The following is a 24114-nucleotide window of genomic DNA, read 5'->3' as shown; positions in this document are numbered from 1 at the left end:
ACATTTTATGAATAAATATTTAAGGGCATAGTGGAGTCAAAAAAAATTCTTTTTTAATAAAAAATAACATTGGCTCTTATTTCAAAGCTTAGAGTATTTTAGAGATATAACCAGTTTTGTAAAAAGAAAAACAGGATACAACTATATGTAATAAAAAATTATATCTTCCTTTATTTTTAAAGCAATACAATTTAAATTTCTAAAAAATGTACTATTTAATATTACAAACAAATTATAAAAGTGTGTTAGTAAAAAAAATTAGATAGATTTTATGACAAAAATATAAAATAAATTCTTTTTTTTTTAATTTAAAATCTGTTTCCTAAAATTTGTTTAAAATTTATTGAAAATAACTATGGAAAGTAACAATTTTTCAAAAACTGAAGTAGATATAGATTTTTAGTGAAATAGTCCATTGTTGCCCTTTTAGTTTGCACCTTCTATAAAAAACTAATTGAATGCTCTAAACTTGATCGCTTATATATATCTTATATTTAAACTTAAAAGCTTTATATGAGTTACTTTTAATTTAAACAAATGTAAAAATGGCTTGATTAATTATTAAAAAAAAATATTTCAAAAAAAGTGTTTTATCTCCCCCATGCCCTTAACAATTCTATGGAATCGACTTGCTGAAATATTAAAAATGTTATGAATTTAAATGAAAAAATAAAAAGGGAGGCTTTTCAATAATGAGCATAGTAATGTATTATTTTATATTTTAAGTAGAGAAGTCTTATGTTACTTGTAAAAAAAATTTGACCACCATTTCTGAAACATAAAACCTGCAATTCCAATATGTCCATTAAGGTGTTATAAAAAACGCAACCTCTGGTTTTTCAGCTGAAAGTTGTTTTACATGGGGCTAACATCATGAAAAAATCATTGCAAAATTTTATCTGATTTGGAAATATCAATATAAAGGCTATTTTTGATTTTCTGAAAAGTACCCTAAAGTTAACTGTTTGAGACCAAAAAATTGCAAATTTTTAGCTGAAAACTGTTTTACATGTGGCAAGTATCATAAAAAACATTTTGCAGAATTCAAGGTAATTAAAAGAAAGTTTAGCCTAGGCACTTCTTAATTTTTTCAAAAAAAACCTAAACTAACAATAAATTTTAAAGGACTTTAAATCAAAAATGCCTCCATGAAACTTTCTCCAAAAATTATAACGATAATTAATTATCTAATTTAATATAATTGTAAACGTCATGTAATTCTTATTCAGACAATTGTATTGTTCCAACTATCAAAAAAAACACAACTGAATATTTTAAATTAATCGATGATGGTTACTAATTTTAACAAGGTGAGAAAAAATGTTGGATCAAATACCCAAAGAGATATAAACTTTTCAAAAATTTTCTAAAACAAAACTGTTATTTGCTTTTGTATAGCAAATTAAAAATAAAAAAACTTTAGAAAAATTCAAATTTAATTTAAACAATATTGAAAAAATATATTGTTGTGGTTGCTTTTTCAAATAATTTTTAATCCAAAAATATTATGTAGTTAATTTAGCAGAAAAAAATTAAGAACTAAGATAACTTTTTGTTAAGGCCATAGAGGGTAAAACCCACTTTTTACAACTTGATCTTATTTTGTAGTTTTAGCTACTGAAAATAAAACAGTGAATAAATAGAAATCATTAAAAATCTATCCATATTGTCAAGTAAAACACACCATATTTATAGCAAAATTTACTTACAGTATTTGGAAAAACTTTTTGTAAAAAATTGTTAACTTTTTGACTCAAAATAATTTCTTCAAATCTAAATAAAACTTAAGATTTTTTATTGGTATTTTAGTCATAAAATTTTTGTTTACAATTTTTTGAAAATTGTTTACTAAAGATTTCTAAATGTTAAAAGGATCATTTTCTAAAAACTTGAGCTATTTATCTCACAAAACATAGGATGATATAGGTTTTTAAATATTTCTACTTAACTACCAATTTAATTTTCTCCTCCAATAAGTAACCTAAAATGGTAAGCGTACCTTTGATTTAAGATACTGTTGATATTATATTTAAAGGGAATAGGGGGGTCCACCTTTACTTTTACAAGTTGATCTAATTTTATAGAGTTTTATCTGAGCTATGGAAAATTTTTAACAGCTTGAAAAAATTCAAAGTAATTTTTGAGATATGAGCAATCAAAGTTGGTGACCTCAATAGGTTCCTAATGGAAGATGCAAACTAAAAACGCAAAAAAAGACTATTTTACTAAAAATCTATCTCCTCCTTCATTTTTTAAGCAATCTTCTTCAAATTTTCACTGAAAGTGTATTATTAAATTTTAAAAAGATTAAATGCAGAAATTATTTTTTTATAAAAAAATAAAATTCTTATAAAAAAAAACACTCAATTATTTTGTAGTTTTTACCTTTAACTTTTATTTTTTAATAATTTAAAATTTTCAACATTCAAAGTCTTTTAAACTATAAAAGGAACGTTTCCTGAAAGTTTGAGGTTTATAGATCAAAAAATGAAAAAAAGATAGATTTTTAGTGATTTTTTAAATTTTGAAGAAAATTGACCCCAAAAATTTGTGGTCCAAACGTTTGTATTGGATCATTTTTATAAAAATTACTAAATCTTTAAAGTTAAATAAGATTTTTAAATTCTATAAAAACTGGCTTGTAGTTTGTACTTCAAGCTTTCATATAAGAACCAATGTTATTTTTATTAAAAAAAATGTTGGACTCCCCCCTATGCCCTTAATTACTGTATTAGCAGTTTATAAGATCATACCAATGGTGAAACATGGTAATTTTGTTAAGGGGTGCAAGAAAGATATAAGTATAAAACCCTTAAATATGAAACTTATTTAAATTATATAATATAATTACAACAAATCTTTTGTAAACAAAAGTTCATTTTAAATTGTTAATAGTCATTTTAAAGGTTTCAACGTAGTTAAAAAGATTTGTTTATTTTTCCAGGTGTAGCATCTGCTTCAATGCTCCGCCATGTGCAACTACCCTGGTTGATATTATCAGTAATAAAGATTACTTCTAGAGAAAAAAGATTATAGTATCTATAGTGTGAAAATTTTAAGTATCTATGATAACACAACAAAATACATTTTTTAAACTAGTTTTTAAATTCAAAAACAGCATTTTAGTAGATCAATATAATAGGAAAAGTTAGCATCACCCATCTAAACCATTTTAAAGATATATATCATTTTGATTGTTAAAAAACACCAGTCTCAAACACAACTCTTGGCCAAAAAAAAATCTCAAGTTAAATTTTTTGTTATTTTTTTTAAGTCATACAAGTATTTTCTAAATTGCTTTAAATAGTTATATAAATAGATAAAATAAAATTAAGTACTACGTAAAAAATCAGTTATTTTTTTAATATTATATAAAAAATTCCAGTTTTTTTTTGATAAAATGCAATTATCATTTGGACACAATTACACTTTATATGGTATATTATAGTTTGTTTTATCCGCACATCCAACATTGAATATCTGCTTAGGATGGTACTGCTAACTGTTAGGAAACCAATTGTTTGTATGCATAAAAGAGTAATCAGGTATGTTTGTTGTGTGACTGGCCTGACCACAACAAACCCTCTGTTTAGAAAAACAGGGTTTGATGTGGAACACAATAGATTTACACTTGCTAGTTCTGTTTATTCACATAATACAAGGTTTTCAAATTAAATTTTATAACCAAAGGACCTAAAACAAGAATTGGCCTAAATTGCTTAAAGTATTTGGGTCCAAAGTTTTGATCTTATGTCCAAGAAACTTTTTAAAACTTCAAAAAAGATAGTTTTAAATAAATATTAATTTTAATTAATCACTACAAGGAGTAGATCTAGAGTGCTTTTAAATGTTTGTTTTATATGTACTAAAATTTGATGCATGTTATATGTACACCAACTTGAGCTGGGTCTTTTTATTTTTGTGGTTGTTTGGTTAATTAAAGGGTGACTGTTATTAAGTTGTTAAAAAAGATTAAATTTATACTTCTTGTCCTGGACAAGACATTAAACTGTATCCAAGTGGTGTGCCACTCAATATGGTTTTTTTGTGCACTAGGTCCTAGGACAAAATATTTTGGGCCCTTTTTTTGTCATTCAATATACATAATATTTAAACTATTTTATTTTTGTTACTGTTTCAGACTTTAAGATAGTTAATTTTATTTTTAGTTTAAAAAAATATATATATATTTTTACATAAGTTAAGGTAGAATTTAAATTTTGCTTATTTATCATACATTTTCTTTTTTTTCTGAGTTATATGTTAAGACATTAATATTTAATTTTTTTATTTTATTTACATATAAAAATTATAAATGTTGATATAACTAAAATTTTTTTTTTTATAATTAGTTATATGTTAACAATTTATATTTTTTTAAGATTTTTTTAATGATTTTATTGAGCTTTATTGTATAAATAGACATTGTTTTATTCTAAATTTACAAAATCTGATTTTGAATTCACACTGGTGATATTAACCACACAATTGGACCGTTGATGTATTTTTGTTGCAGTGGCAGATACTTGCTTGGGGATTTGAGCTTCATGACTTTCCCACTCCTTATGGTTTTTAGTGTTAATATTTTAACCTTGTGGGTGTTTGCCAAATGAGTGTCACTAAGATTTTTTTTCAGTTAAATAGATTTTTTTTGGTAAGTTTAATGTTAATCAGGGTTGCTAAATGTTTTTGGCACATTCTCTCCAGATTTTCAAAATTTCCTTAAGATTAAAAAAAAAACACATTTTTGGATTTATTTTTAGTTTAAAGTTAATTTTAAGGTACAAAACTATGTTGAATAGTATAAAAACATTGAAAAGATACTGTAAAGCTACTTAACATATGTTTTTTAATAAACAAAAATTTGATGAATACAAAAAAAAATGTTATATATAGGATAGATTTTTGTGTCAAATTGAAATTTTATTACTTAACATGTTAAATTGTTAAAAATTGCAGGTTTTTTTTCAAAATTTCCAGATTTTTCCAGGTCTTCAGGTTTTTTGGCAACCTTGGTTAATTTTAAAGTGTCAGGTAGAATTACAGATGATGATAAATTACTTGCTTGGCCTTCATAAAACATTTATTGTTGTAGAGGGAAGAGGAAGTCTGATGTTTTTCTACCATAAAAAAAATCACAACAGATTTGCTGAATTTTTAAATATAAAAATAAACTAATTTATAAAGGTAAGAAAGATTACAACATTTATCTGTTTTCAAGGAAAAAAAAGTTGGCTTTGTATAGAAATTATTACAATTAGTAAAAAACTGGAAAAATAACCTGCTGTTTATCAATTAACCATTTTATCTATTTAATTAGTCTTAAGGGATAAGACTACTAAAAATTATTTTTCAGATAATTTAACCATTATTTATTAAAGTGTGCACAAAATTGTAGATAATTTTTATTAGCAAAGTAAGTATTTTTAATAAGCATTTAATTTGTTTAACTTTTTAGAGACACTTTTTGAAGTTCTTAATTGGCTATTTTATAGATAATAGCACAAAGAAAAACTTCACTATATTAGTTTCTGAATAAAATAGTATTTACTTAAACACTTAGTATGCACAAATTTATCACAACATAAGAATTTACCTGGCACAGCTCTTCAACCTTTGAGAAACTGTAGTAATATTTATAATGTAAAAATAAATTTAAGCCTTGTTTCAGTTATGGCTTTTATCTGTTTTACCGATACTAAATAATGTTCTAAGAGAAGTACTACATAAAATAATTCAAGTATATTCCGCAATTTATACTGGTATGGTACTACTTTAATACAATTAATTCTACTAAAAAATTTGAGTTTATTATAGAAAATTTGAAGTCTACTATGTGTCACTAGGATTTTAATAAACATAGCTTTGTTAACCCAACTAATATTTAGATTACGATAACTAAAAAATATTAAATTACATTTTGCTAGTAATCACCAAATACTTAAAGTAAAATTATTATATAAGGCCACTTTAAAAAGGATAATAAATATAAGATACAAACGTGTATTGTTCAACGCAAGTTACCCTAAGCTTAAAATTATTTTTTAACTATTATAGCTTCTTAAATACATACATACATTAAGTATTGTTTTTGATTGACATTTGTCAAAGTCATTTGTGCTACTTTTTTGTAGGTTTAAATGTTTAAACTATATATGAAAAAAAAACGATTTTTTTCGATATTGTTTTAAGCTGTTTTGATAAAACATTGATTGTAATTATTCAACGACAAAAAGTAAGAGCTCAAAATTTTTGGTCTTAAAACCTAGTGCACGAAAAAAACTCTTGGTTATTGAGTCGCACACCACTTGGATACTTTTTAACGTCTATACATGTATATAAATAGCGTAAATTATTAAAGCAATAAAAGTATGATTCTATATTTTTGGAGTTTGTAAAAAAAAGTTTGTACTCCGATAAAATAGCTATTAATGGTGTAAGAGTATTACCGGCTGACGTTTTTAAATAGTACTTTATGACTTTACAACACACTACAAGTATTTCATTTTTTGTTGTTAAAGTTTGTTAACACGAGTTTTTATTGTTAATATTATTAATTGAAATAAGTAGCTTATATAATTTTAAGGCTTACACTTTTGACAGTATAAAGCTAAATCAAACTACTCTAGAAAACATTAAAAAAAAAACTTAATATATTGTTTATTGAATGACAAAAAAAAAACGCTTAAAAGGTTTGGTCCAAGGACCTGGTGTACAAAAAACCTTTCGGTTATCGAGTCATACACCAGAGCAGTTTAACGTCATGCCCAGGAAAATGCCAGCAAGCCAGAGTAGTTTTAAAAACTCTACGGTATTAAACTTAATAAATCTTAGTTTATTGACAATGAAGATGATAACACATGTATAAATATTAGTTATAAAAATACTGTTTAGTTACTCTGTACAAGTTGTATTCTAACTAACAGATCCTTAGCCGATATTTCTGCTTGTAAAGTCAGATCTGATGACCGGTAAAGTCTTTTTGTATACCCAGGTTCTTAAACCAAAATTTTTGAGCATTTTCGTTTTATTTCGTTATTGTACAAAAACTTATATCTGATCCCTAAAACCGTTAATTACTGACCTTGGTCAAAAAAGTTAGATAGTTAAAAAAACAAAGAATACAAACCATTTTAGCTTTAAAAAAACTATATTTGAAAACTTTTGATCAAATGTTTTAAGTTTTCCTTTTTAACAGTCTAATGTCTAACACATTAAGACAGCTTTTTAAACTAACTTTTTTTTTTAAATATAGAACATAAAGTAAATAAAAACTCTTGGAATTCAATCATAGCACCTTTGATAAACACTTAATGGGATAATGCTTTTGATTTTATGAGGTAAGAATTAAATATAACTTTTTATTTTGTCTACTTTTAAACTTAATATAAAACAAAATCATGTTATATTAGTATAATAACTCACTAAACCCTTAAAACAGTTGTACAAGGTAAATAGAGATAATTTTAAACTTATATTTTTTTTTTAAGTCAAGAAGTTGAACTTTGATGATTCTAAGTAGTCAGGCAATCAACTTTTTAGTTTACAAATGTTTATTAAAGTAAAATATTTAGTTATTTTTAGATTTTCAAAAACCCGTAACGCCTTTATTTAAAATGTTAACTTTCCAATATTTAAGTAAAACTTTATTAAAGCTATTACAAATTTAAATTTCTATAATAACTTAAAAATTCAACGGTGGAAAGAAAAAAATATACCGCAAAACAGATCTACGACTTTTGTTTTGCTTTTTTGATTCTACTTAACCACTATTTTAAAAGTAATTCACAGTATGATAGTTTATTTGTTGTCATAAAACATAAACTAATAAAGATTGTTTAGTCATAATATTAATCTAATTTCTTAGATACTACCAGCTAGGTTAGAAATGATCGCGTTAGATATAACAATAAACCGGCTTGGGCTTAAATGTGCTGTGAGGCAAGCTTAAGTTTAAATAAAGTCATACAACTCAGATCATCAGACTACAAGCTCTCGGTAGACTGAGACTATTGAAAGCTTGTATGTATACGTCGCAAAATTAGATAGTTGTTTAGAAACTATATAATTTTAGAACTTTTTATTATTTTTTAAATTGTTTAGTTTCACAACATAAAAGTAAACAATCTTTACAATACGCTTACAAAAGCCCTTAAAAACAGTTTTGTGTATAAAATTCAAAATGTTTGAAAATATTTATTTTGGATTCTCAGTCTTTATGTACTTCGGCCTAAGAAAAAAAAAACAGAGCTATTTATTTTAGTTTTTAGAGTTATACAGCTTCAATTTATGTTTGTACAGGAGTCCAACAATTAAGAATAGTCTAAGTTTAACTTTAACATGGTAGTATTCGATAAGAAAATTTTAAAACCAAAAACTTATACGCTTTAAGAACCAATTCTTACGAAAAATTTAAAACATTCGTTGTAAAATAAATGTTTTGGTGTCGGATGAAAGCAAATATGCTGTAAAAGACTTAAAACTTTAATAAAAAATGTAAAATTTGTTTATAATTTTAAATAAAAATACTTTTTTTATTGTAATGACTTTGTGATAAAACAATGGTGGACAACATACGGCCTGCAGGTAAAATCCGGCTTGCGACTAAAATTTTAAGGACAACTGTTTGTACTACACAAATATATAAGAGAATGGTAACAGTTACTTTTTTTTTCCTAGAGGAACATTAAATCAATATCTGCAAAAAATTTTTAATACTAGTTAATGAAATTTACTAAAAAACGTAGTCAATTGATAAAGAGCTTACCGAAAAACCGTTAGAATTAATAACGCCAAATTTCAAGTTTTTAACGGTTTAACCATTATAAACTTAAATTATTATCAATAACTTGAACAGACAACTTAAAAAAGTAACAATCTTTACAAATTTTTCAAAATTATTTTCGTTGTTATTTATATAATCAGAAAATTTACAAGCTTAAAAAGCTTTAGTTTAATTAAGCATAGTAATTTATGTCTCCTTCAATACACTTCTTAAACATATTGAAATTAATTGTTGTTGTGTATCGAAATTTCATCATCAATTAAAATTTTTTTATACATTATTTTCACGTGTAATAATTATTCTGTATAACTTTGAGTTTTTTAGTTTACTTTCATATGTATTAATTTTTTAAATTTTTGAATTAATTGTTCTTTAAACAATACACGATAAGTTAGTGTTTAGCATAATATAAATATTTTTTCAGTAATAATCAAAAGAAACTACTTTAACTTAAAATTTTAGCTAGTGACCTACCTGATGCGAATCCGCTTTTTTATAAACTAAGATCTTGCCGAATTCTGCTAAATTTTTCACATTAAGATCCAGCCAGATCTAAATACGGATAGTTGGGCTCGTTAGATCAATACCCCATGTTTTGGTATAAATTTGAATTACATTATTTTTCGTTTTTATTAACATACTTATTACTTATGCAAATGCATTATTAACTTATAGTTTAACTTCAAGCTCTAGTTCATACATACTCAACTATTAACATTTTAGTTTTGTATAAGCTTTCACAAAGTTATAGCTATTGAACTACTTTTAAATATCGAGTTGTGTTTACTTAGGAACTAATTGTTGTAGCAATTGTTTGCAAATTTAGGAAATTAGATTTAAGTTTTCTTTTTCAATAAGTAGTTTTCAGACTTTTGGAACTGTAACATATTATATTACCAATATATTTATTTTTATTTCGTTTAGATAATTATCTTAAGTAAAAATTAAAACCTTTATTAAAATAAAATCAAAATGGAAAAGCTTAATACGTTGCTATGGTTTTTTAGCATTTAATAGACTCTAAAATTGTCGTAAGTTTGGTTTAGTAAATTTACTAAATAAACTATAAAGTATAACAGTAAAAGATTTCCATAAAAATTATAACTTAGTGTAATTATTAATTATAAAGAATACTTTTTTGTATATAAATAAATACCAGTTTATTAAAAAGAAAAGAAAAAAACGATGTTGAAAAATAGAATTTAATAACAACGAAGCAAGACATAGTTTAGAAACAATGAGGTATTGATTTCAATGATCGAGTCGCTTTTTAGAACATCTTACAATAAGAACTCTACTAACAACTCTAGTCGATGAGTTTTTAGGTAGTACGTCAACGAAAAGTCACGATGATCATTGCTGGCAAACAGTTTCCGGTTCACCGGTTTCCTCGTTCATCCGACAAGTGCAGCTTTGAGAGTTGATGTTTTTGATGTTGGCGGACATGTAGGTGGTCATGTGGGTGACGAGCTCACCGGATTGCTGCAAAGGAATATTATTTAGAAAAATTTAACAAAAGTATGAAGTGTCGGCATATCGAAGCGAACAGGACGGGTTCGGAACGTAGTAAGAAAAAAATAGTTTGCACTTTTATAGTTGGTACAAATGCAAATATAACCTAAAACGTTATAATAATAGAAAACTGTTAAAAAAAAAACGGCGACCGGAAATATTTTTTGTTAAACCAGCCTTCTTACATTTAAAAGGCTGTCGATCTTCTTTTTTTAAATTACTAATGTTCGTTGTTCTTCAATAGTTTGTTAATACTTTATAATAATCTAACTGATTTAAAAATACAAATTCTAACCATGTCTTTACCGTTCCAAACATAACCGTTTAACTTTGAAGCCATTTCTACGCATTTATCCGCGGCTTCAATGCCAATTGAAACCTGGTCATCAGGATCTTCAGTAAATGCATATTTGTTACTATAACCATGAACCTAAATCAAAATTGTGAATAAAAAAAAAGTAAAGCATCATAGTTTGCTCGTTAAAAGTTTGCGCTTGTAGTTAAATGTCGTTAATTACTATTGCTATATATCCAAACTTAAAATTTAATTGGTATTTAAAAACAAGAATGTTTAAAAAAAAGAAACGTTGAAAAACAAATAAAAGAGTACGACTATAAAGTTAAACTTTACAAAGCTTACTATATATCCAGATGCAGTTTCGATTGATCGAATAGGCATATGATGAAACTGAACTTTTTTGCTCAGAAGATCGTTTTGAACTTGGTTCAACTATTGAAAGAAGTTTATGTATTATGTACTGTACATACCTTATGATAACTAACAGCTATTTAAAAAGAAATAAGTTTGCAAACAAATAACCCTAAAGAACGTAAACCCGATCTTTGAAAGAAAAGTGTTTATGTTGAAAAGGTAATTACTTGTTAAGACTCACCATTGTTTCTCACCATGTTTATAAAACTAAAAAGTATAAACCACATAAAAATATATACTTAATAAGACTGACCATTGGGTTAGATCCGCATATGTCACAGGACAAATGGAGGATTACTTGCTGAGATCCGGCTCTGAAAGGAAGCTTGCTTGCAAAGTTTATTGCATCCGTTCCATTGGCTGAAACATCGTTTGAACTCAAGTCTATACTTTTGATCACTTTATATATGTCACCCTGTTTAAGTTTATACATTGCACTTGCTTAATTTCAAAGTTTAGAATTTTAACTAAAAAGTATTAATTTTATTTATTTACAAATTTTTAATTCAAATAGTTTTTTTAATTGGCGTGAATAAACTTTTAAAAAATCCAACAATTATATAAAAAGTAAATCTTTATACTCATTGTAATTTACAGATTAAAAGTAGCATCAAAAATATTTCTTTTAATTTATATATTAAACGTACTCTTCTGCTAGATGAAATCTTTCCTCTCATAGTGAATGAATGAGGCTCATTGTTGGCACCTGGACCTCCATATCCAACAACATAATATCTAGTGTTTGGTAATTCCACAGATGAGAAAGACTGTGATGACTGCTTCAAGAATTTTCTCACGAACGTGCTCAAAGAGCGAGAGTTGTTTCTAATAAACGAGTTACAAATATAAAAACTTATTAATTTTTATAACATGTTTAAAAGTTTTAATTTTAATTAAATAAATTCTAATTAAAGTTTATATGATAAAATGACAATTAAGACCTTTTTTTTTAGTTTTCTTTCAGATATAAGAGAGCAAAAACATAAGATAAACTTGTAAAAAGTTCTTTTTAACAAATAAAGAAATTATGTATGGTTAAAGTTTAATTGGTAACAAAAACATAAAAAAAGTTATGACGGTACCTAACAACTCCATTAAAACTTACACTTTCTTATATACTATTTAAAGCTACTCTCTAAAAGCTTGAAAATATATTTTTAAATGATTCAATATTTACTACACACAGAATTTTATAAATTTATGTAATTTAGTTTACAATTTTAAAGTGTACTCATTTACAAACAAAATAACTTAATTATAAATTTTCAAAACTTATAAAAAAGTCAACAGTAAAACTGTTAATAATTTTATAATTTAAAAAAAAAACTTTAGACAGCTGGCTTCTTGAAGGACAAGTACAACGTCAACTGATCCAGTTTCGGCCTTAGTTGATTCTCCAACTGCAAGCGACATTCCTGTAGATTCATCAATACACCTCAAGCAGTCGTTTGGCACAGCAATATCCACGCCTTGCAACTTACAAGTGAGCTGGTAGGCCTTAGCAACGTTGCACATCTGGGCAGCTTCGACATGGCACATTTCTTCAAAGGCAGCTGCAGAAACAACAGGGAAGCAAGACACAAATGGAGATGTCATAGAAGTAAAGAGTGATGAGCAAGCACTTGATGGTTCCGAAGTGTACCTCACCGTGCTAGCAGACATGCACATTGACGATGTAACCTGTTTACGTTGTAGTATTTTAGTTTTTTGTTAGTAAATATTTACATAATTTTGGAAGTATATATACGTATATGTAATTCTTACACGTTTTAACTACTTATTTAAAAAAAAAATTATAAGTGTCTATAAATTTTCAAAGTTTTTGCTGCTCTTTCTCATACAGGAGTCGATAAATTACGGCCCACAAAAATGCTTTTGTTTTAAATTGGATGTTGTCCATAAAAGGTAAAACTGCGGCTTATGAACATGCAAATTTTGCCTGACAAGGAAAACTTTTAAACTTTCAATAGATGTTTTGAGTTTTTAAATGAGGGCAAATGAAATGTTTCACGGGAAACTCAAAACTACGTACATTAGACATTTTTGGTACATTAGATGTTTTTGGTATTTTATGAAGAGTAAAAACTAAAACTACAAATGTGTTTCGCGACCACTAAGTGTCTTGCGATCCCTGTTCTAATAGAAAAATAAGTTTTAATATAAAAAAAAAACGTATTATTTTACCTCCCAAGATTTTGCAAAGTCTTCTGCATTTGTCTTTAGTTCACCGACAGGACTAATAAAATCAAAAGCTGGCTCGTTATCGAAGACACCAAGAAGACCTCCAGTTGAAGCAAAGTAAAACGGATCGATTTCAAGAGAAAGCAAACTAGTTTGTATATCGTACTTTACGTTTATATAATAATGGAAAGATACTTTGATTATGCTATCACTTTGTACAACGATCTGAAAGATTAAATATTTCTTTATAAGTCATTATTAATATAAAGTTTAAGCAATTTTGGTGTAAAAGTGTAATTAAAAAAAATGTTGTAAATTCTATTTATTTTTGCTTAAATCAAAGCTTAATCTTAAAAAATATATTTAAGTATATGTTTGCGTTTCATATTCAAATAAAATAGATATTTTTGTCAATTTGTTTGAATTACTTACGAGTCCATTACTTAAAACAAAGGGAAGAACAATGTTTTGGTTGTTGTACGCTACATTTCCATCAGAGGTAATAATAACACTTTCACTTCCAATTCTAACATCGTAGGACGGTGTATCTTTTTTGTAGTTAATAAGGATGGTAAAAAGTCCATTACTACCATCAGTTGCTAGTATGTGGCTACTTTCACAATCACTTTTAAAATAAAAGTGACAACCATCGAAAGTACGGAAGTTCTTGAAGTCCGATACAAATGCTCGTCCCTAATAAAATATAAAATTAGTATGAAAAAGCTTAAGTTTTGTAAGTTAATTTTGATTTATTCTTGAGATTTAAAAGAAAAAATGAACCTTTTTCGGAGGAATATGGTCAGTAATTGGCAAGCTTAAGAAAGCTTTAGCTTTGTAGTAGCTGTCAGAGAAAAACTGTGCATAAGAAAACAACTTGTTGAATTGACTGCTTATTGTTTTGTCTTGTGTCCAATATTTCAAGTTTGAATCCGAAGGACTAGGACGACTCAAAAGTTCGATGTTTGTTATCTGTGTTGAGATCAGACTTTTTTATTATCGGTACAGACAGTTTGAAAAAAAAGATTAATGAAACTTATTATAGCAAGAATTTAATTTTTTTGCAAAATTTTTATAAATCGATTCATATTTTAATAAAATTTAAAATAAGTATTCAATTAAAAATTAACTATGGAAAAAAATAAAACAATCTTACTTTCATAAAAAGTGAAATTGTTATAAAAACATCGTCATCTGTTACAACCACCAAGTCTTCCAGTGATTTAACAATTAATTCAAATTCATTGCTGATTGAACTTGTTACATAATCACTTAACGTTAATAATCTGTCTTCAAGTATTTGATTAAATGCATCACCAGAATCTAAGTAATCAAAAGCCAATTTAAACGCTTTTAGCTTTTCTTTAACAACTTTCAAAATGCTAGTAACAAATTGAACTTTGTATTGTTGAAGATAACTATCCAAAGGTTTCTCAACATAACTATTAATAGCCTTGGTGTAACTTATAGCATCAATGATATTTTTCTTTTTAAGTTCGGTAAAACCAGATTCTGATTCTTTAAAACTATTTATAAAATTAAAGCATTTGTCGATTTGATATATAATATTTTCCCATAACAAAATAATTTTTTTCAAAAATATAAGAACACCTTCGTTAATCTCATCACTTTCAGAGACAAAGCTTGCAAAATACTGAAAGTTAACATACATATTCAAAGAAAAATTGTAAAGTTTTCTTATGAACAATTTAGAAAAATTTAAAAAACCAGGTTCTAATTTAAATTCAATGTTCAGAATCTCGTTTTTTTTAAAGCTAATATTCATTCCGGCGATTAAAAATTTGTCACTTGTTGAAGTATTAATTAGATTAAATATAACTTTGTTTTTAAGCACAACTATATCAAATGAAATAGACAGTTGGTGTCTTCCAAAACCTATTGAAACCGTTCGGTTTTCATTGTTGTAAACAGCGTTTAATTGCCAATTTTCAATCCCTAGTTGATGCAACATTGCCAGTGAAGTTTTAAACCCCTTTTCTTGTTCGTCGTTCACAACTGTAAAAAAGAGCTCAAGCTCAGTTTTAGTCTTGGGAATGCTTACTCTTACGTGAAATGTAGTGCTATCGATGCTGCACGACACTTTCAAAGAAGAATACTCGCTGGAAGGGCTATCGGCAACAAACGAAAAGTTAACAGAACCTTCTGTCAAATCAAACGTTACATTACAAGGCTCTTGAACGAGCTCGTTGGTAAAAGCGACCACCACCGCGCTTTTCGTCCAAACCGACTTTACTACGTTACGTCTTGGCACTTGAAAACCGAAAACTTTTACGTTGTGCGGGTGCGTGAGCTCAACTGTTTGGAAATATTCACGGCCACGAGAGTCATAACTGTCGTTGTAAACGAGTTTGTATAAATCCTGCTCGTCTACAGTTAGAATAAACTCGTTCGGCTCTAAATACCGTGTTGATAGTTTCAATGAAAAAGAACTGCAATTAAAAGTTCTCGGCAGCAGCCCCGTTTGACTAATCAGACTGATCGTGTAGTTGTAACTGTCACTTTTCATAACAAATACTAGAGCTGGAATGCGATTTAGGTGTAGAGATGTTTTAGTCTCCCATAGGTCTTCATTGTATGCAAATGTATTCTCAAAGCTCATGTGAAATGGTTCCCTATCGTTTTCTCTCGATAATCGGGTGAAGTCAAAGTTTGTTTTGTATCCTTCACTGTTTTGTTCCAAGTTAAACAAACCTTCAGCTTTATGACCGAATAATTCAAAGTTCTCGAGTAAAAGTTTTACTTCACAGTTTTCTGATACGAAAGTAGTGTTAAAGGAAATCAAGTGGTTAAAGTAATGTTTATCTTTTATTTCAAATTTAGAATTAATTTCACTTGAGTTACCTACGTAGTCAAAGTTATAAGAAATAGAACCAAGTTTGTGGTAATGAATATTTAGTTTATTTTTGTTATCGTCTTCTACACTAAAACTGAGATGAAACTTATTGTTTAAAGTTCCGTCAATTTCATTGTTAACTATAAACTTCAAACTTTTTTCTGTAGATTTAATACTTGCAGTGTACGTTTCGTTTAGTATTCCAAAATTGATTGCAACTTCGCTTCCATTTTCAATTTCCATCGAGAACAAAGATACAGCGCCACCGTAACTAAACATAATTCTACTAGGATGTAAGTACATTTCTAGATCAATACCGCAAAACTTTGTTTCTATAATTACTACAGATGAATTATCAGTAAAAAAAAGCTCAAAACTTAAAATTTTAGTTGTTATATTAACAAAAATAGAACATAAATCGTTTAAATCAGATTCGGAGAACCCGACTGAAAGTAAAATTGATTCATCGAAATTGTAAACATCTTTGTAAATGTTAATTGACCCGTTGGCGCTAGCTGACAAGGAAAAAATGTTAGGATCATGATGTTCTAATAATAAGTTGAAATTTAAGTTCCTGTTTATTCTTCCAAAAATTTGATAATCAACCTGATGTATCTCAAAATAAAAATAGTCTCTTACGTCCAATATGCAGTATGGTTTAGTGGAAAAAATACTAATTTCAGTTACTATTTTTTCATTTATATTTAACAGTATCAATGTCGAACGAGGAGCGTCGTTATACTTGAATTGTATTATTTCTGGTAAACGTAAGTCTGCGATAAAATCAGGATTTTTCACAACAACTTCAATTATACTATTTGTAATCTCAATACTAGAGGATAAAACCCTTCCAAATATTTCAAAATCTGCGTTTCCAGCAAAACCATCAAACATGTTAGAATAATTTATATTTACTTTTAGAAAATCTTCAGAAAAAGCATCAATTTTGCAAAATAATTCATAACCGTTTACATTTATCTTTTTAACTAAACGAGCTTCGAAATCAGCTCGGTTAATTGACCCAACAGCTTTATAACCATGGTCGATTGTGGACAATAAAACTTCAAAATTTAAAGTTCCTGGAACTTTTAAAATGCAAAGTAAGCCCCGATATTTAACGGGCTCGAGTTTAAAAAGAGTGTTTCCATTAAAGTCCAAGTTAACAAAAACATTCCCTGGTGTTAAATCAAATATGAAGTCAAAAGTTTTTAGGAACGGTAAGCCTAATGAGTTCTTAGCTAGTAACTTTATGCTTGGTGGTGTAACAATCATTTCAATTAAAGAAATCTGTCCGTTAATTTCTAAAGATGCATTTACAGCAAAAAAATCGTACTTGGAAATAAACATAGCAAAACTGAATTCAGCTTGGTTTCTTACTTCATTCGTAGAAAAAGGTTCATAGTCGGTGTACTTGACTTTAAGATCAACATCTACACTGGACAAACGAAAATTTTCTACAACTACTTCATACTTCAGTTTGCTGTTGATTATTGCCTGAAATTTTAACTTTTTAAGATAGGATACCGCTACTTCAATGCTCACCATTTTAGGGAGATTAAACATGCAGTGTATTCTTCGTTCAAGCTGGAAAGTCTCAAACTTGAAAATTTCCGTTTTGTTTATGTTGAAAACGATTAATATTTTTGATGATGACATTAAAAGCGATGAAGATAAAGTAAATCTGTCTGTTGATAAAAAAACTGAGCTATCAAAAGTTAAACGGCCTGGATCGAGAACTTTATGTTTATAAACTAGTTTTAGTTTCGACGGAAGTTTTGATGAATCTTGGAAAAAGTTTTGAGACAGTGAAAATTCAATTTTAAGCTCACCATCGTCATTTTCAGTTTGATACTCGATTTTAAAATCTCTGCCATCTGCGTTGAGGTAAATACCGGCTTCGTAAAAATCTAAATCTTTAAACAAGTTCACAACCATCTTTTCAGGAACATAATCTGTAAACAACGTCTGTTTGTGCTTATATACAATTTCAGTAAATTGAAAAACAGAATTTCCTTCATAGCTGAGTTCGACTTCAATATTTTCTTTTCTCTCACCCCATACACCAGTTGCAACAAGGTAAATTTCCCATGGTGATAACTGAAGTTTTCCTTCAATTCCCATTACAGTAGGGATTCCGTAATACTCTAAGATAAAAAAGTTATGTTCAGCTTTTAAAACAAGCTTTTTGGAAGCAGTTATGAAGTCAAAAGTTAGATAAAAACTCTTTCTTTCTTTGTTTTGTAATATAGTATCAAAAACGAAACTAGTTTGCGAAAATTCGACAGAAAAACTTTCAGGAACGTAGAAATATTGTAGGAAAGAAGCTTTATGTTCGAAAAAAGAGTAGAAAGAAATTTCGATTGGACTTATCGTATATGAAAAAACAATATGCTGGTTTTCGTTTCCGTCTGTCCAATTGATACTTACTGATTTATAAATAAGCTTAGCTTGGGAATCAGAGCTTGAAATATCTATGCTGAGATTAAAATTCTGTGGTAGCCAGTCAAGTTCAAAGTTATGCATTTCCCCGAACTGAAAGCTCGGCCCAATTAACTTATACAAGAGAAAAGCTTCAGCATTGTTAACATATGTAAAATTTATCATCCCAGGATATCTTCTTTTAACAGTCGTTACGATTTTCGCTAGACTTGAAAAGTCATAAAAGTAGTGTTTAACCAAGAACTCTAACTCAATTTGGACAAATGACGGAATCATCGAAAACGTTGAAGTTGCTGGATTATTAAGATCGTTTTCTAAAGTTATAATAAGTTTGCGGTTATCATCATACACCTCTGGTACTATTTTAAGTGAAAATGTAAACGTTTTTGAACCAATTCTTTTTAAAAACCCAGTAACTTTTGCAATTTCGTTTGAAACAAGTTCACTGCTAAAATAAAATGCTTGTTCATTGAACGAATACGCTATAAGCTCATTTTTAATTGTTATACCACTTGTTGATTTACTTTTAAGAAATAAATGTAAAACCAGTGTAACATGATCCAACTGTAGTGATGAGTTGATGTTGAAAGTGGAATCGTCAAAAGAATATATCAAACTAAAGCTGACATTTTTTTGAACGTTCATCACTTTCCAATCAGAAAAAAATTCACCCACTACTTTAACATAGCTAGGAAATTTACCATAAGTATATTTATCAATGTAGTGAAAGTGAACCGAGGTTTTTGCTTTGTTCAACATGAGTTTTGAGCTTATAAAAAGTTCATCAATTTTTGCGAAAAGTTGGTAAGTTTGGTCCTGATACTGCACTTTAAAATTAAACAAACCGAAACATCCATCTGCGTTTTCCAACGCAATTTGGCTGATATCAACGTCAATGCCTGCAATGACTTGGAAGTTTACAGTATTTTTTTGGTCTACCTTTATGGCTATTTTAGATTGAGGTATATCTGCACCGGCTAGTTTGTCTCCCTTAAGTGTAGCTTCACAATCACGAATACCGCGTTGGTTTTTACAATTTGTTTCAAACAAAACTGTTTCATTGTTTATTTCCAAATAAGATGAAAACTTCTTCTGGTGCAAGTCTTTAAGTGTTTCAGTTTCTAATGCAGCACTTAATGAAGCTGTTTTTGGAACAACGGGAAGTATAAAAGGTATTGGTATGTAAAAGTCATTGCTTAGAGTAGCAACAAACTTGTTATCACTTACTTCAATTATTGCTGAAATCTTTTTTTTATCGTAACTCATTTCGCTTTGGACTCCACTAGAAGTTTTCGAAAACATGAAAAAAAAAAGTTCTTTAGTCGCACGAATTTTATAAGAAACCTTAATTTGGCCCGGTGTATTTGTAATTTGAATTAAATAGTCTCCATCATCAACCGTGTACATGTTATCATTTATTGAAAGAATAATACTGTTTTCTTTGGTTATGAGGACAGTTAACATTTGATTTAGAAAAAACACCATTTTTTTGTCAATGTTGTCATTATTTTCATCATATAAAAGTGAAACTTGAATAATATTTTGACTGTCCTGCTCGTAAAAGGAGTCGAAGCTCATATTCGAATCCTTCTTACTGTAAACTATCTTAGCATGAATATTTCGAAAGAAGGGTGATGCATTAGTATTAATTGAAAGGCCAGTTTCAAAATTTAAGTTTTTATTATCTTTGAAGTTTTTGCTGTGGGAAGTGACTAGTTCAAAAAACTTACTTTTGTTCCATTGATCGGCAAACTCAACCTTTGTTTTAAAGCGAATGCTTTTTGGTAAAATTTCTACCTCAAAATTAGCTGAGTAAGTATTACCTAAAGCCATAAAAACTATTTCACTTCCAATTGTTAAATACGGAACTGTTTCTTTTAAAATAAAATTTAATATAACTGGATGTTTTAAAAATTTAGACCTCAATTCATTTGTACTTGAAATGTTGCTATAGATGAACGAAATTGCTTGTACTGAACGAAAGTAAAAAACGGTTTCGTTACCTCCTTTCACTCGAATTTCAACGGCTTTTTTGCTGACAAGGTTTTGTATTTGGGCGTTGGTGTCAAACTGCATGCCGCGACCGCCATCCAGTTTACCCGAAACTCTGTACACGCCTGCAGCCGTCTGCTGAATGTCGTTGATGAGCTTCAGCTTCAACCAGGGCGTCGGGATGAGAAGAACCATCGACTTGTGCAGCAGGCCGTTTTCCTCGGTGCTATCTTGGAACAACACTTTCAAGTAATCGTCGTTGTCGACTGAGAGACTCACCAGCACTTTCATCGGGTCGAAAGCGAACTTCCAACTAAACAGTTTTTCAAACTTCAGCTCACTTATTTGCAGTTGAAGTTCACCGCTTGACGATGTCTGCGAGTTTGAGGATCCTTTAGTAGTATAAACATTTCGGAGTTTTACATACTTATCGTTGTTCTTTTCCAACGCATTTTCTCCGTACGCAAAAGATATTTCAAATTGACTAGTTTCGTTTGTGCTTGTGCAGCTATTATCAAAAACGGCGTTAATGCTTGGATACTGAGAAGAATAAAATTTCATAAAAAATGCTTGTTGTTCATCAGTAATGCTTCTTCTTAGCACATATTTTATACTGAAAAAAAAGTTAAAGTTAATGTTTTAAAATTAAAGCATCTTCCAAAATTAAAACTTTGCATCATAAATTTTATTAATATAAAACCTTTCTTCCTTATTTCCCATTGTTGAGTAGTCAATAGTAGTCTTCCAGTTGTCTGGATCATTCGTACCATAAATACTAACAGACGCATTATTTTTGTAGACTTTTGGAATTAAAACTAATACATCTCCTTTTACGTGAAATTGGTTAGCTCTTCTTATGTATGACAAATCAGTGAAATGATCTGAAAATGTTTTTAAAACAACCAAATATATCGTATAAAAAAGATGAGAAGAAAAGTTTGACGTTTACTTAACAACAACTATTGCTTGACAAACATTTAAATTCAATAGGTTCGTCCAAGAAACCAACGAAAGATGATTCAAGTAATATTTTTTGCGATTTCTTGTAAAATCTTTCAAAACAAACTTTAATACTTTTACCGGACCATGTTGAAATAGTCGAATTTAATCTAAAACTTGGTATTTCATCGAGTTTACCATCGTCAAAAGTAGTCTAAATAATTTAATTTGCATTGGTTTAAAATAATTTTAATAAACTTGTTTTATTAATAACAAAAAAATAAGTATATACTGCACTAAATTATTTCCAACTAAATTTAAATATAACATTAAGTTAACTAACTCTCATTAACTGTTGCTTAGTTCCATTGTTGTTCATGTTAACGACAACTTCATGACTGTTTCCAACTTTGTTGTACTGCGCGCTAAGCTCCTGGCTGAAAGTTTCTCTTCTTTCCCGCGGATACGTGATAGATGACGTAAGTATTCCTTCGTCTTTGTTCATCTCAAACCTCATCTGATGACGTAAGTTACTGTACTCGTCTGACGTATCAAACACGATGCCTCCCATCAAGTAGGCGGGCACGACGCTGTCTTCGTCAGCGACGTAGTCGTAGCTCATGTCCAAAGAGTAGTATTCGCGATCAGGTGCGGTATTAAAAAACGCTTCGTAAAAAGCCACACCGCTTTGGGGAAATAATGAGCTTTCTGAAGATTTCAACTCACAAATTTCTTGACCGAGGAAAAGATTGAAGCAGTTTCGTTCCACGCCGTCTTGTTTCACGTCATCAAAGTGCTTTTGGACTGTCTTTAGCTTGTGGGATCTCTTAAAAACAGGCTCGTGGTGTTCGGGCACTCCTAGTTTCACGGAAAATTTCGAACTCGTCATTTCAGTGACTCCAGAAAGCTTCCACGAGTTGAGAGCGCTAGATTCGGTTTGAACTCCTGTGGTTGTGATATGAGAATCAACCGTCATTTCCGCATTGAAAACGACTGATGCTCTCGGATAGAACTCTGCGCCGAATGATAGCTTGCCATCAGATAAAGCAGCGAAGTCTACTTTACCAGTTCCATGAAAAGAAAGGTTGGCCGTTCCATTAACTGCCATTCTTAATGGCAGACCGACCATTGTTGGTAAAGTAACATCTGTGGTGACTAACATCATATTTTTATGGTATCCAAACTCACGGCCGTGAATGAGATGCTCAAGTTTTAGGAAAGAATCAAAAGGATTAAACTCGAAATTTGTTTGTTGATAAAAGTTAGGATTTTTAGTGTTTCCGTACTTCATTTCATTTCCAAACATTCTCATGTACCAGGAAGCGCTGAACTGATCCTTTTGTACGTTTGACTTGTATTTTTTGTTGGTTGCAGCAATGTTCGAGTCAGAAGCAAGACTCTTTATTTCGTCATCTGCTTCGGCATTCTCATCTTCTTCCTCAGGCTCGCTGGAGCCGAATATTTTACCGATTCCAGTGTCTGGTTGCAAAATTTTTTCTTTCATAATATCTTGTAGAATGTTCTCCACTCCTTCAACACGACCTCCGAATTCGAAAATGTTCACAGCTTGCCCGAACAGTTCAAGAGTTAGGTTTAGGGACGCGGCTCTTGGAACAAATGACTTTGGTGAAAAAACTATGTTGGCATCACCATTAACACCAGCATTGAGTACTTCCGAAAAGTAAGACACTTCATAATTGTGAGAGTATTTTGTTGGATCAAGATAATTAAGTTTCATAAACTCAGCTTCAACTAGATACGGTTTAAGATAATTTTTAAGTGGATCGCTTGAAGAGATAAGATTTCTTATGTGGGTTGATACAAAACTAGACATTTGCAAGCTAGGCTCATCATCCATCATTACAATGAGATTTGACATAAAGTTTGCAGTCGGGCACTTCATGCTGGTTAAGTATGCGTTTATGCGGATCTCTGAATCTTGGTTAGAATCAAAAACGAGATTTTCAAAAAACTTAGTGGATCCACAAGGCATTCTTCTCAGAGCTTGGATGGCAGCAACCCTTGTTTCGACGTCGTTACGGTCTTCGGTTGCACAGGATGCAACAGTACTGACAGAGTTTGCGGTACCAGCGTTACCAATAGCTCTCAATGCAAGGATTATTTCTTGCTTTCGTTGGTCGTTAGGTGTGAAGCAGTTGTTACCCAGCTTCTTTTCAAAAAAGCTCAGGGCATCGTTTACTGAGGTTTGTCTAATACAACTTTTTTGTGAGTTGCAGATTCCGTAAATAACTGATCCAGTTGTCAAGTATGATTCTTCCTTCAATCTACCAGATTTCAACACGTCCTAAATTTAAAAAATAATTCATTAAATATGTTATGTATGTTTAAAATTTCTTGAAAGATAATTACTTACTATAGTAAACTTATTTTTAAATTCAAATAGAATTAGCAAGTTTTATAAAGATCAGAAATCGCTTTAAAAGTGCAATGACTAACTACGAGTCCTTCCAACATTTTAGGTGTTGGGTTTGAAACCAAGTTGATGCTAATAAGCCAGTCAAGGGAAGCTGAATCGTCCAATACGCCTTGAGCAATCAGTTTCGCACCAAACTGCACACATCCTTCTTCGCCGCAGTACTTGAGTGCATCCGTGAATACGTTCCTGATGAAAACAAAACTCTTTTAAATTGTGTTTTCTTTAATTGTATAACTAGCTCTAGTTTGTGTTTTTAATTAAGCTAG

Source organism: Thalia democratica, chromosome 8 (genome assembly GCF_965202585.1).
Source record: "Thalia democratica chromosome 8, ktThaDemo2.hap1.1, whole genome shotgun sequence".
NCBI lineage: Eukaryota > Metazoa > Chordata > Thaliacea > Salpida > Salpidae > Thalia > Thalia democratica.
This window is presented reverse-complemented; position numbering follows the sequence as displayed.